This window comes from Lepeophtheirus salmonis, chromosome 9 (genome assembly GCF_016086655.4).
Source record: "Lepeophtheirus salmonis chromosome 9, UVic_Lsal_1.4, whole genome shotgun sequence".
Classification (NCBI taxonomy): Eukaryota; Metazoa; Arthropoda; class Copepoda; order Siphonostomatoida; family Caligidae; genus Lepeophtheirus; species Lepeophtheirus salmonis.
In genome coordinates, this window is record NC_052139.2 from 25,797,781 (window position 1) to 25,810,181 (window position 12,401).

Here is a 12,401-nt window from a genome sequence, read left to right on the forward strand (position 1 = left end):
ACGGGCGTACATGTGCTAACGTAAAACCCTGGATTAGACGGGAACATTTCTCAATAATTCTTGTATAATCATTCCCTATATTTGAAAACTGATCGATTTTGGTCCTTTTTTGTTTTGTTTTTGGAGGGAGGGTTACAATATAGGTTTAAAAAAAAGATCTTGGACTCTTATATATATTTATGTAGACAGTAAGATTTGTTACAACTTAAAAGTCTATAGCCTTTTTTTCTCCCCCTTTCGTTATAATAAAATAAGGATTCAATTAAACGGAGAAAGTATCTTGGTTTTTATTAGTGATGTGTCGCGAGATTAATTTTGTGGCTCGAGTATTTTCGAGTTTTTTGAAATCAACAAAACACACTCGAGGCATTATGAGCTGTACTCGTTACTGTCCTAATACTCGTTACTAGCCGCAATAGTTGTTGCTCTCTTCAATATTCGTTACTTGCCGCAATACTCCTTACTCGCCCTAATACTTTTTCCTCCCTAACAAAGTCTTCCGTCAAAAAAGCATATTTCTTAAATAATTATTGAAAAAATGATGTTCCCTTAATCTAATTAATAGAGATACCGTTTTTGTAGGTAAAAAACAAAAGAGAGCGAGGAAAAGGCGGGAGCGAGACTATGGTACTACTTAATTAAAACCCTTTAAATATTCACTCTTTTGTTTTTATGATTTTAGAGGGGGGAAAATGAAATATTGCTCTAAAGCGTAGTTCCTTCTACGCTTTAAAATAAGGAAATATTATTATTATTTTATACGTCTAATATTGGCGAGTATGCTTACTTCAGAGGGAGAAGTTAACACCACGACCACCTAATAAAAATTGAACAAGAAATATTTTTCAACGTAGTTTTTTCATTACCAACAAATAAAGCCTACTAATAAGTAATAGTAGGCTTTCCATTCTTAATCGGCTTGGATTCAGCAGATTTCTTCCTCGTATGGACGCATTTTTTTCCATTTAAAAGAAATATAGGAGTGTTTTAAAAACTTTTCCGCGTGAAAAAAGGACTTAAAAGTATGTACACATTGCATAATCTTCAACCTACTTCTAAATTTGACAGCGAAAGGGAGTCAGTCTAAGACAATTTACATTCTCTCACGAGCTCGAAAAAGAAAAAGAGGTAATCCCAAGCTAGGAGTGTTTCGAGTTAACACTCGTATTTCGGGTTCAAAAGCCGAGCTTTGACAGTTTTTGTTTCGTAATCTACGAGTTTTGCTCGCGGAACATCCCTAGTTTTTATCTCTTATGTTGTATGTAATTATAATTTATCAGTCAACTAACTCATTAGTTGTTCAATACATACTTAATTATATTGTAAGAAGTTATTCACCTTTTAGAAAGTTGAATCCTCCCTAAAAAAATAAATCATTAATTAATAAAGTATTTTGAAGACAGTGAGTGTATACACAAATTATAGGGGATAGTCGTCATTGTTGTAAATAATGAGTTGGGCAATATTACTCCCTTTTTGACTTGGCGGGGTGTCACTCTTGTTGTAAGTGCCCTAAATTATTCTTGGAAATACGGTCAGTTGCTATCTGGGATCCGAGTAATAAGGAAAGTGCATTTGCCGTCGATAATAAATATTACCAAAGAAGGGTTTGATAGAATATTTTAGTATTATTATTTTAGATACTGATATCTTTTATTTGTGTCCATGATTATCATTTAAATTCAACCTAAATACAAATAGAGTGGTTACGTGATACATATTAAAATTATGTTGCTTACTTAAAAAAATACAGAATAAAACAAATAATCGAATAACCCCATAAAATTTAAACTCTCTTTTAATAAAATTTTAGAAGCTAGACGTTCTCAAGACTTTGGATAACATTTTCATTACTACAAAGTCTGCTTTTAGGTGAGTCATTGTTATGGGCTGCATATCCACAAGTCAATATTCCTTCTTCATTTGTATTCCATATTCCTCTTCCACGTTTGTTTCCACAATTTTACTCACATACTCAATTCTATTATATTCGTAGAACAAATGGAAAAGGATTCAATATGATTCTTACAGAAAGTGCAAAGTTTATCAAATTCATTTTCTCTTGATTTGCTAATAAAGATTGTTGATGTTGCAAGACGATATCTCAAGTATTTTTCCTTAGAGTTACTCTACGGATTCTTAAAGACGGGTTTACATCCGAATTTGCAAATTCGGATGTGAGACCAGCCCAGATTCTGGAGACATTTGGATACCAAATTCCAAATTCAAATTAGTTTTATTATATGAAACAAAGTTGAATTTTACAATTGAGTTTTATTAGTGCAATTTAATAAAATTAGTTAATTCTTCTATTTCTAATATACAAAAAACATTTTTTTAATGTATTTTCATAATTTGAAATTGAAAAAATGCTTTAAATGCATATAACTCCACAGATAATCACTTTAGAGAGCTAAAATAGATAAGATTATATGTTATATTATGCCAGAAAAAAAAAGTATCCAAGGAGCAATAAAAAAATAACTCAGTTATAAAATACTGAAGTTCTGTGTTTGGAAAATGGGGTAGGGTAGGATATGATTTTCAAAACTGTGCAAAACCATTCTTTACATTGTTAGTATCATTATGAAGCAAAAATAAACTTTTTATAATTTTTAAAACTTGTTAATATTACTTTTTGAATAAAAGGAAGATATGCTATATATGTATAGACTTATATAATCTATTGGTGGATATATATTTTCATTTTAAAGCTGTGTAAAAAAATAATTATGAATTAGTGTATGGCTTTTAGTTATTAAATATAAAAAAAATTGCAAATGCTCTATTCCTCAAAAGGTTAACTTGCTTTTCATCACTATATATAGACAGGGCTTGACGGTAGTTAAATTTAATCCCTACCTAACAGGGCTAGTCATTTTTTTTACTAGCTAAGATAACTACTGAACAATGCATCCGTTTTCCTCTCCTTCATTCAAAAGAACAGCCACATATTGCTTGGATGTTCTCCTCTCAGGAATGCAAGAATAATCATAACAGCTTTGGAAAACAAAAACACTGTTTAGTTGGTCTAAACTCAAAAAGGGTATTTACCTTTATTTGTTAAGAAAAATGTAAAATGTTGAATACTTTAACTTTTTTTAAATTTTGAAATCATTTTCTAAAGAAGTTTGTTAATAAACATTCCTTAAAAACAAGTGGAGTCATTTTTGATACAAACAGCCAGTGATGGGAGGTGTTCAACAAGCATCATTCTAGTGTTAACACAGCCCAAAAAAATATAACCATAAAAATGGGGCACCCATGTAAATGTACAATATACATATTATTACATAAAAAATAAATGGATTTCATTTGCTAATCTATTAGGAGCGATAGGGAGAGATGACTCAGATGAGTAATAGAAGCCCCCCCCAAAAAAAAAAAAAAAAAATTAGTCAAATGTTGTCAGGGGGCAACATCTTGAGGTTGTTTTTTTGATACACCAGCTGGCGCATAGCTAGAACTGTATAAAATATGATTTAGGATGCGTGCATTACCTTTTTCTTGTTGACAATATGAAAATACAAAAAATATCGAGCTTCCGGCAAAGTTGGGCAGTTGTAGGATTTTACAACTCAGGCACTCATGCATATATGTATCTTTGGCATATCATCTAAGGTTTAAAATGAGTCTCCCCCAGCTTGTAGTTATTTGTATTGAATTTTTGCAGTCATTAGTGTCAAATGAGCACATTTAATGTCAATTTCAATATATTTTAAAATAGAAAATATTGCAACATATATGTTGCAATAATTGTATAATTTGCTCACCCCTCTCTTTTATTGATTCTCGCCATTTTTATAAATATATTTTAAAGTAACCTTACCTTTCCTGGCCTCCCCCCCATGCCTAGGTAAGATTAAAACAATATCAAAATAATTAAGATAAATGATATTTTTAAATTTACAATTTAAAGTTTTCTTAAACTACTTAATCAGCGTAAGTTTCAAAAATGTATGATGTCCTTAATAATCTGACAATATAATTATGAACTAACCTCACTTTAAAACTAATATGATGACTATAACGATAAAACCCTTAAGGGAGTATTAATTCTTGTTCCCCTCCCCAGTAACAATTCAATGTATGAATTATTACATCCAAATTGAATTGAAATGCCATAGTTTTATAATTAATTACAAAGGAATTACCTTGAATTATACGTGGAACATACATTTTTGCTATAATGTATGTATGAGGTCGTAACTTCCGCATAGGGCATAATTTCGCTCACCAAGTTGGGCTACTAAATGTGGAGTTTAAGGCCAGCCTGTGTGCTTTTGGGCCATAATATTAGAATATATACAATATGGTTATACTATTGAGAATTAAGTATATTTAAAACATCAGCATGTAATAACTATTTTTTTTCTTCCAATGATGATGAGAGTTCACTTATTTATTGAAATCATGGTATTTCCATAGAATTCTCCAAATTCCGTCTAATAGATGGAATTTCTTGAATGTTTGTGACGTCCAGGAGATAACTACGAGTCCTCAAAATCCATTGTATTATAATTTAAAAATGACAAAACTACTTTACCGTTTTGTGTCTTCATAATTTTTCGTCTTTTCTGGAGGACAGGGCTGAATAATATCATTTATTCTGTATGTGTAACCCTTATTACAAATAATCAATAGCGTTATCGTCAGCTTATTTCCATAAGGTGTCCAATTGAGGATGACGTCGTCAATTAGTTGTAAAATAATTATTTAAAGCTAGAAATAAATGTTAGACTCGAAAGTTTGGAGCAATGGCTTCGCAAAATTAGGTTCAAACGACGGGCTTTTGGGCTCGACTCAAGACCAAATCCACTTCTAGTTCAAGAGGATTTTTTATTCTCCAATGATGTTATGATTATTCTTTAATTCTTGATGAAAAAACATTTAAATGAGAAGTAATTCCTCGTTAGTGTGCCCATAAAACCGAGAGTAACCCTAAGGACTTTTTGGGATGTTGTCAGTTGTAAGCCCTTGCTCGATTATGAGAATAATTGAGGATTAGCATCAGAGTAATTCCAAGAAAAGGACTGAAGGAAAGACAAAATCTGCCGCTTGTAAAAACAACAACTACAAGCTTATTTTATAATATTTATATTGATAAAATAAAAACGAATATCTTTATTAGGTTATAGAGCAGCTATCTAATCAATGTAGCCCCCGTCTGCGGCCAAGACCCGCTCAATGCAGCCAGGAAACCGAGAACAGGCCTTTTGGATCTGCGCTGCTTCTATCTCACTGAATTTCTCCTTGATGCAGGTGATGAGAGACTGCTTGGTGTTATGGAAGGACCCGTTGGTCATGTTCTCCACGTAGGACCAGACAAAGTAGTCCAACGGGCTCAAGTCGGGTTATCAGGGAGGCCAAGAGGAGAAGGGTACGAACGCAAAACCATTGCTTTTCAGCCATTTTTGCGTCCGCTTAGCTTTGTGGGCTGGAACCGAGTCCTGCTGCCACCTCCACGGCCTGTCTTGAAGATGTGGGACGGCATGGCATGTCCCTCACTTAACACGATCCCAAAGACCATGACAGTGGCCGGAAACTTGGTCTTCATGGCCCTGGGGAAGTCCCGGACAATCCTGGTGCTCTTCTCCTCCTCCTTCTTCCTGTCAACAACGTCCATCGGGTCTGATGACTCCTCCAGCTGCTTCTTGATACTTCTTACCGTTCTAACTGGGATTGACAGAAGGTCAGAGATGTCAGCATTGCTTAATTTCATGTGATCACTAAGCATAATCTGAATAGCAGTTCACCTACGATCTCTCTCATTGAGCATAATGACTTTTCTTGGGCACTTAAAATGATGCTATCGCTACGGTTATCAATAACTGAATCCTATGATCCGGGAAAAATTTTGACACCAAAAACAGACGAATCAGACTACTGTAGTACATGAGAAGCATGTTTTTCCTTCTCCTTTCTGATTTGCTTAAAATCGTCAGCACTTTGTGGTCTTGATTTAATAATTCATCATCACTAGCCAATACTTATTCATTACAATATATTTGTCATAATGGTAACGTGTAGTGCAGTATATTGTAATAATAGATCAACTTTGAGTAAAAAGTCTTCAAAAAGGAAAAAGGCTTTTGCTACATAATACAATTCCTACATTATTTTTGAACACTCTAAGATAAAAAAACAACAAAAGCTGATATCCCAATAAGGAAAAAAAAGTGGAGGTATGCATAAAATTGTGCAACACATGTCTTGAGTATAGGCCACATTTAATTATAATTAATTCTGAAAAATATTATTTAAGTTTATAGTGTGAAATTCATTTAGGTATTTATTATTTAAAAAGTAAATTTGGTTCTTTTTTAATTTTATTTTTATTTAAAAAAATTAAACTTTTAATTAAATTCTTTAATAAAGATAATAATTATTAAAAACTATTTTATAAAAAAACCATTTTTAATCATGAATCAAGAGGGAATAACAACTATATATCCGTCGGTGAATAGTTGTAGAGTTAGACCTTATTTCTTTCCCTTATATTTTGGGCGTTTTTCTAGATGTTTTGTCTGTCCGTCCTTTCCCTTGAGCCCTTTAATTGAAACCTATATATTCTTGCTATATACAGAGTATAATTTGTGATCTTTCCTTCCTCTTACGACTTCTTACAGCTGATTTGATCAAACGTCATGACACCCAAATGCCTCTCTTCTCTCAAAAAGTATTCAAATTGTCAAAAAATCGGAAAATCAAGCCCCCAATAAAATATAATCCTATAGACACCCCTAATCACTGATTTGTAGGTATTATAGATTGGATAAATTGGTTCTAGTTAATTTTGCCGAGAATTTTTTCGCCGCTAGTAATTTTTACCTTGAGGAAATTTTACAGCATGACATATTCGCCGTCTTTTATAAACATTTATATTATCAGTGGGAACAACTTTATTCTTGTATCTCGATTAGATTTTTATACTTCAATAACTATGAGAAGAAAAAATAAATAAAAATATGAAAACAATATTCATATGATTGATTTATCATTAATCAACCCTTGAGTAATGTATTTTATAGTCATTCCTGTTCTTCTTTGATTTCCAATTGTAAAAAAAAAAAAATTTGTAAAAAAATTTGTAAAAATAAATTTCTTATCAGAAATTTATTTTTGTACCATAACAGGTTACGTCATTGGAGCTTGTGGTGGTTATTGACAGACTACATTACTACAAAAATAATGTTGTTGTGGTGGGGGCTATTGGACTGGTGTCCCACCAATTAGAGTCCGGAGGATTGAGGTAGAGAAATGAAGGGGGCCAAAAGTTTGAGGCCCAGAAATTCGGACTTGAGAAAGAGATGCAAAGATTTTCGATTACCTTCTTGTACACTAATTTTTCGAGCTATCTGAACAAAACTTGACAAGATGAAAGAAAGCAATGGAATAATATAATTCAATGGACATATCTCATAAAAAAATATTCTCTTGAACTCCATGTACGTATTTTATCGCCCCAGTCGTTCCTAGAGAAGGAAATAATATACTTAATGTATATGGACTTCAAGGAAGAGTCCTAGGTCAGATGGAGTTAATGTAACACAGTAATGTTTTCTTATATTTAATCAATACAACTCCATCTGACCAATAAAAGAAACATTAAAACAAAAGGAAAGTACAAATAACACAGTACTCTATTTGTTTACTTTTGTGAAACTAACAAAAGAAAGGGTTGACAGACGTCATAACTGGTATCAAAGTCAGTTATGTTTATTTCTAGCACCTTGTAAGGTATATTTTATTCAACTTTGATAATAAAATAAGAAAAAGTTAAAAGTCCCATGTTGCAGGTTCCTCTGATCTCTTCTACCTATAATGTTTGTTTATAAGTATGCATCAATACCTTCCCCATCTTTCCTTGTATTTCCTTCTTCCTTTGATATTACTGAATGCATAGTTGAAATCTGGACACTATTATAAAAGAGAGGAGAAGGAAAAAAAAGAGGTGATGAAATGATAATTTCTCCAATCACCTTATAAGTTGTGTGTATTGACACCCCAGCCCAAAAAAAAACCACACACACAAAGAGAAAACAATTGAGTTTGATGTTCTACTTAGGACGGAACACCCGCCATCAGATATCCAAAACTTGACTAAGGCAATCAGGGTTACTATTTACAATATCAAGAAGGCCATTCATATACACACACATCTTCTACCAGTTAAGGACTCAGTTGATCCCCTGGATATGGGAGAATTACCCAGACGGGAATGTGGTACTTTAACAACATGGTGCACCAGCGCTGACAGCCAGGGTTATACTGTCATTTTTAGAGACTCACGAGCTCCTTCAGGACCCAGAGCCACACTAGCTCCTTCGGGACCCCCCCCCCATTTTTTTACAAAATAATGTACATATATTTGTGAAGTCTGCCTCTGGCAAACCATTAGTGAGCGCCGATCAAAATTCTTCAGTGAGAGCGCGCTCATTGTTTAGAATAACGAGCGAGAACACGCTTGCCATTTTAGTATAGAAATGAAATCACTCAAATTTTTGCTCATTTATTTAAATTTGTATTACTTGGTCCGTTTTTGCATCTTACGAATACATCACGAGGTAACATCAAAAAATTTTGAGAGTTAAAGAATAATTGTTAAGATTGCATCAAAAGACGGTTGAGGTTTTATCTCAAGATAAGCTAGAATCTTTTTTTTCTATGGTCCATCTATGGCTCTATGCTGTTTCCAGCTGACAAATTTGCCTCTCAGTTAGCTAGCCACTCTAAAAAGACTCAGACATGAGTTCCCATAGCCCCATCTCCTTCGTGTGTGGAGATTACGTTCGAAGATATTTTTTCTTTTTTGTAAGGGAAATTTACCAATTTAAATAGGATTTTCTTACATTTTTATCTCAAAATCTCATTGAAGCATAAGTTCAAAAACTTGAGAACCCTCTATTCAACCTCAAACTAATTATCAGACTTTACTGGATGACAGTGCACGCAACCTCGTTATAAATTTTTTCATAAGATAGTTGATTTTATAAGCTATTGCAAATAATCTATGGTTGTCACAAACCGTTGAGTACACTTGGACTTGCCTAAAGACACACTGTTAGGAAACATTATCAGCATTAGCATTTAATATTATTCTATTTGCATGTGGTAATGTGAATGATATGGATTTAACAATTGTTATTCAAAGATATATGGCAGAATTGCAGTTTGATCTAATGAAGCACAAATATTTCTTCATAATTGATACACTTCTGTCCTCAGCTACGGTTAAGAGAGTATTTTTTTAAGGTGATCTACTATATAAGGATAGACGTCTAAAATTAAAAAAAAAAAAAAAAAATCCGCCAAAAAATTAAATATTTAATGTTTAAATCATTGGATTAATCACTTTATGGATTTTAATAATCTTAAATATTATTTTAGACCCTTAAATGTCATTTATTCAGGTACCTTATTTCTACTTATTCATTTTTTTGGAATAAATAATATATATCAATTTCAGGAAAATAATTGTTATTATAAAATTTTGCGGGCTTCTTCTGCCTGTATATATATTAGTGATGTACCATGAGCATAACTCGTAAATTGGTACTCGAGTTTTATGAAGTAAATTATAAAAAACTCGACTCGTGTGCCATAAAAAGGCGAGTGTTAGTCTGAACTCGTACAAAGCTCAGAACTAGTCAAACCCTCGGAGCTTGTCAAAATATGGGATTCTGTGTTGTTGTTTTTCGAGCCCAAAATAAATTGTAAATCTTCATAGACTGACTTGCTTTTTCTTTTAAATTTAGCTATTTTTGTGAAATGATTAAGTACCCTTAATCCCAGTTTGTTTTGAAAGTAATCTTTGTTTGAATGTTGCAGGTCAAACTGGAGTACTCGAAATTGCTTGGAATTACCTCTATTAAACACTCACTCAAAAGTCCTTCTCAGACCAATATTTATAGGAAAAAATTGTCTGTATTAATAAAGAAAAAATTTCAAACATTGTGCATTTTTATGGAAAATTGTGATTCCATGTTTTTTTGGGTGATGATTCAGAATTTCTATTTAAAAAATTGAAAGTCGATGTTGTTGGTGCTGTTTTGCATTATATACTTTCCAGGAAAAGCTCAACATTTAGTAAACATTGGAGATGTTTTTTGTGAAAAATATCAGTAATGATGTTTGGACCCCAGCAGGTAGTCTCACGGCAAAAATCCTAGTAAATACCGTGTGCGCTCAAATTAACTATGTTCTTTGCGCTGAGCATTGTGCTAAACTCATAATTTTTATTTTATTTTGCCGTGAAAAAAGTTTTCTGCAAATGGGCAACCAAACAAAAAAAACACACAAATTTGATATCTCAAAGTTGTAAGACATAGAGAACACGTCTACACTTTCATTTTTTTTAACCACAGAGAAAGTAAAGTGTTCAAACTTTGGTATGAGACCAAAAAATTGCAAAAGATACATGGGGCTCATGCTCAAATATTCAAATACCTCCAAAGGCATCTCATAAAACATGCTAAGAATTTGAAATGTCATAACTTTTATTTGATTTTCTGAATCCGCGTCCCAAAAAACATATGTCTCTTGAATTTTATCAATTTTAAGTATCTTCTTCTTGAAGCTGAAAATGCTTAGAATGACACAAACGTGCTCCTGTGAGAATCCCTAAATATGTCTTAATGCATAAGGGATTCTAGCGAACAAAAAGTGTTAGAGTGAGTAACGAGTATGGCTCATAATTCCTGGAGTGTTTTTTTTAGAAACTCGAAAAACTGATATATATAAAATAAACCTTTTTATATAACTAATTTTATAGCGGTATTGATAATTTTTGGTACTCGCCAAAGCCCACTCAATATTTCCTTCTGCCCACATGTCAAGGGCCTGATATATAAAAGCACCAAATCACGAACATTTCAAGGCTTCTGTTGATGATATTGGTATTATTAGCAGTCAAAGCTGTCCAACAGCGCATCAAGAGTCGATGGAGTTTACTTTGAAAATTAGAAATTGCAAGACATGGGCCAACAAGGGGTACAATGAGGTACAAGGCTTAGTTAATGTAGTTCTCCTAGTTGTCAAAATAAAAGGTGTTAAAATTTCAAATTCAAAGTTTTCCGTTGTCAATGACGCACCCGGTAAGAATATACATTATGAAAGAGAAAAAATTATCTTTAAAAAAATATAATGTAATCAACTTTGGTAAGAAATAATTTTTCATTCTACTTGTTATTGCTCAACTACTTTCTATATTTTAATATAATTATCATACATGCATATATAATTTGAGTTTTAATTATAAAAACTTTTCATTATAATTATATACTAAATAAATATATTTAATTTTAAAAAAAGTTTTTTTTTTCTTCTTTTCATAGTTACTTTGTATACAAATGTGTTGTATAAATTTGAATCTATATCAATAAATAACTTACTAATGTATACAAATTGAATTAATAGTAAAATCGTTATTTTATTTTAGATAAAGCCCCTTAAAATAAAGTGTTTTTTTTCACCTTTAAATTGCAAATTATGAACAAATATTTGAAATCATTATAATATTGTACAAAGAATACAAGATGGGCTACCTATTTGTTCAACAAAATGATTTTTTTTTTCAAATGCTGTTTTCTCTGAAGAGGTTATCCGGTTAAAAAAATAAAACCAAATTCTGTTCTAATGTATCAAGTGGTTTATGTGCTTCAATAAACCTGTACATTGGTATGAATCCTTTCTTTTCTGCGTTAAAAAATCCGATAAAAAGATAAATCCGTCTGCAGAGACGTCTCTAGTTAGAGAGTGATAATTGAGTTGTTTGATTGAGGTGACTTTTGAAGACGATGATTCTGTAAATGAAGCGGATTTTTTTACACTAAAAAAGATGAAATTACGGGCTTTTAAGAAGTGAGACAAAAATCTCCCAATGATTCATCCTAATGGACAGGTTTATCGAAGCACTTAAACCACTTGACATAATTATGCGAATATAAATTGTCGATAATTTTAAAATAGAGCAGGAAATTTTGAAATTTCTCTCCCCCCCACAAAAAAAAAGTATAACTATATATAATTCTGTGTACGTCCTTGACGAACAAACTGGACTCGAAATCCATGATATGCCCCGCATGAAGATATTTCAAAAATAATTTCCTAAATGAAATGGCAAGTCCCAAATCAGGATGTAATTCACCGCCAATACTGAAGTTCCTACTAAGAACCCCTCAAAAACCCATAATTGTCATCTTTAGGTATCACATCTATTTCAAAGTTATATACATATCTTTATCATTGAGTTCACTGCCTTAGACTCCGACTCATTTTCGGCAAAGAGTCCATGGCCTAACACCAGTCCGGACTTGTCTCCGACATAAACTATCCAGCCATTGCCCAAAATAAGATCAATCAATTACCGACCATGATGAAACTCTCGTCTCAAATGTAAA

At 32.4% G+C, this 12,401-nt stretch overlaps 1 protein-coding gene across 1 annotated transcript in view; it reads right to left on the bottom strand.

Moving 5' to 3' along the window:
- The window catches only part of gogo (golden goal), a 67,749-nt gene that overhangs the window by 14,806 nt on the left and 40,542 nt on the right, over positions 1-12,401 (bottom strand). The window lies entirely within an intron of this gene.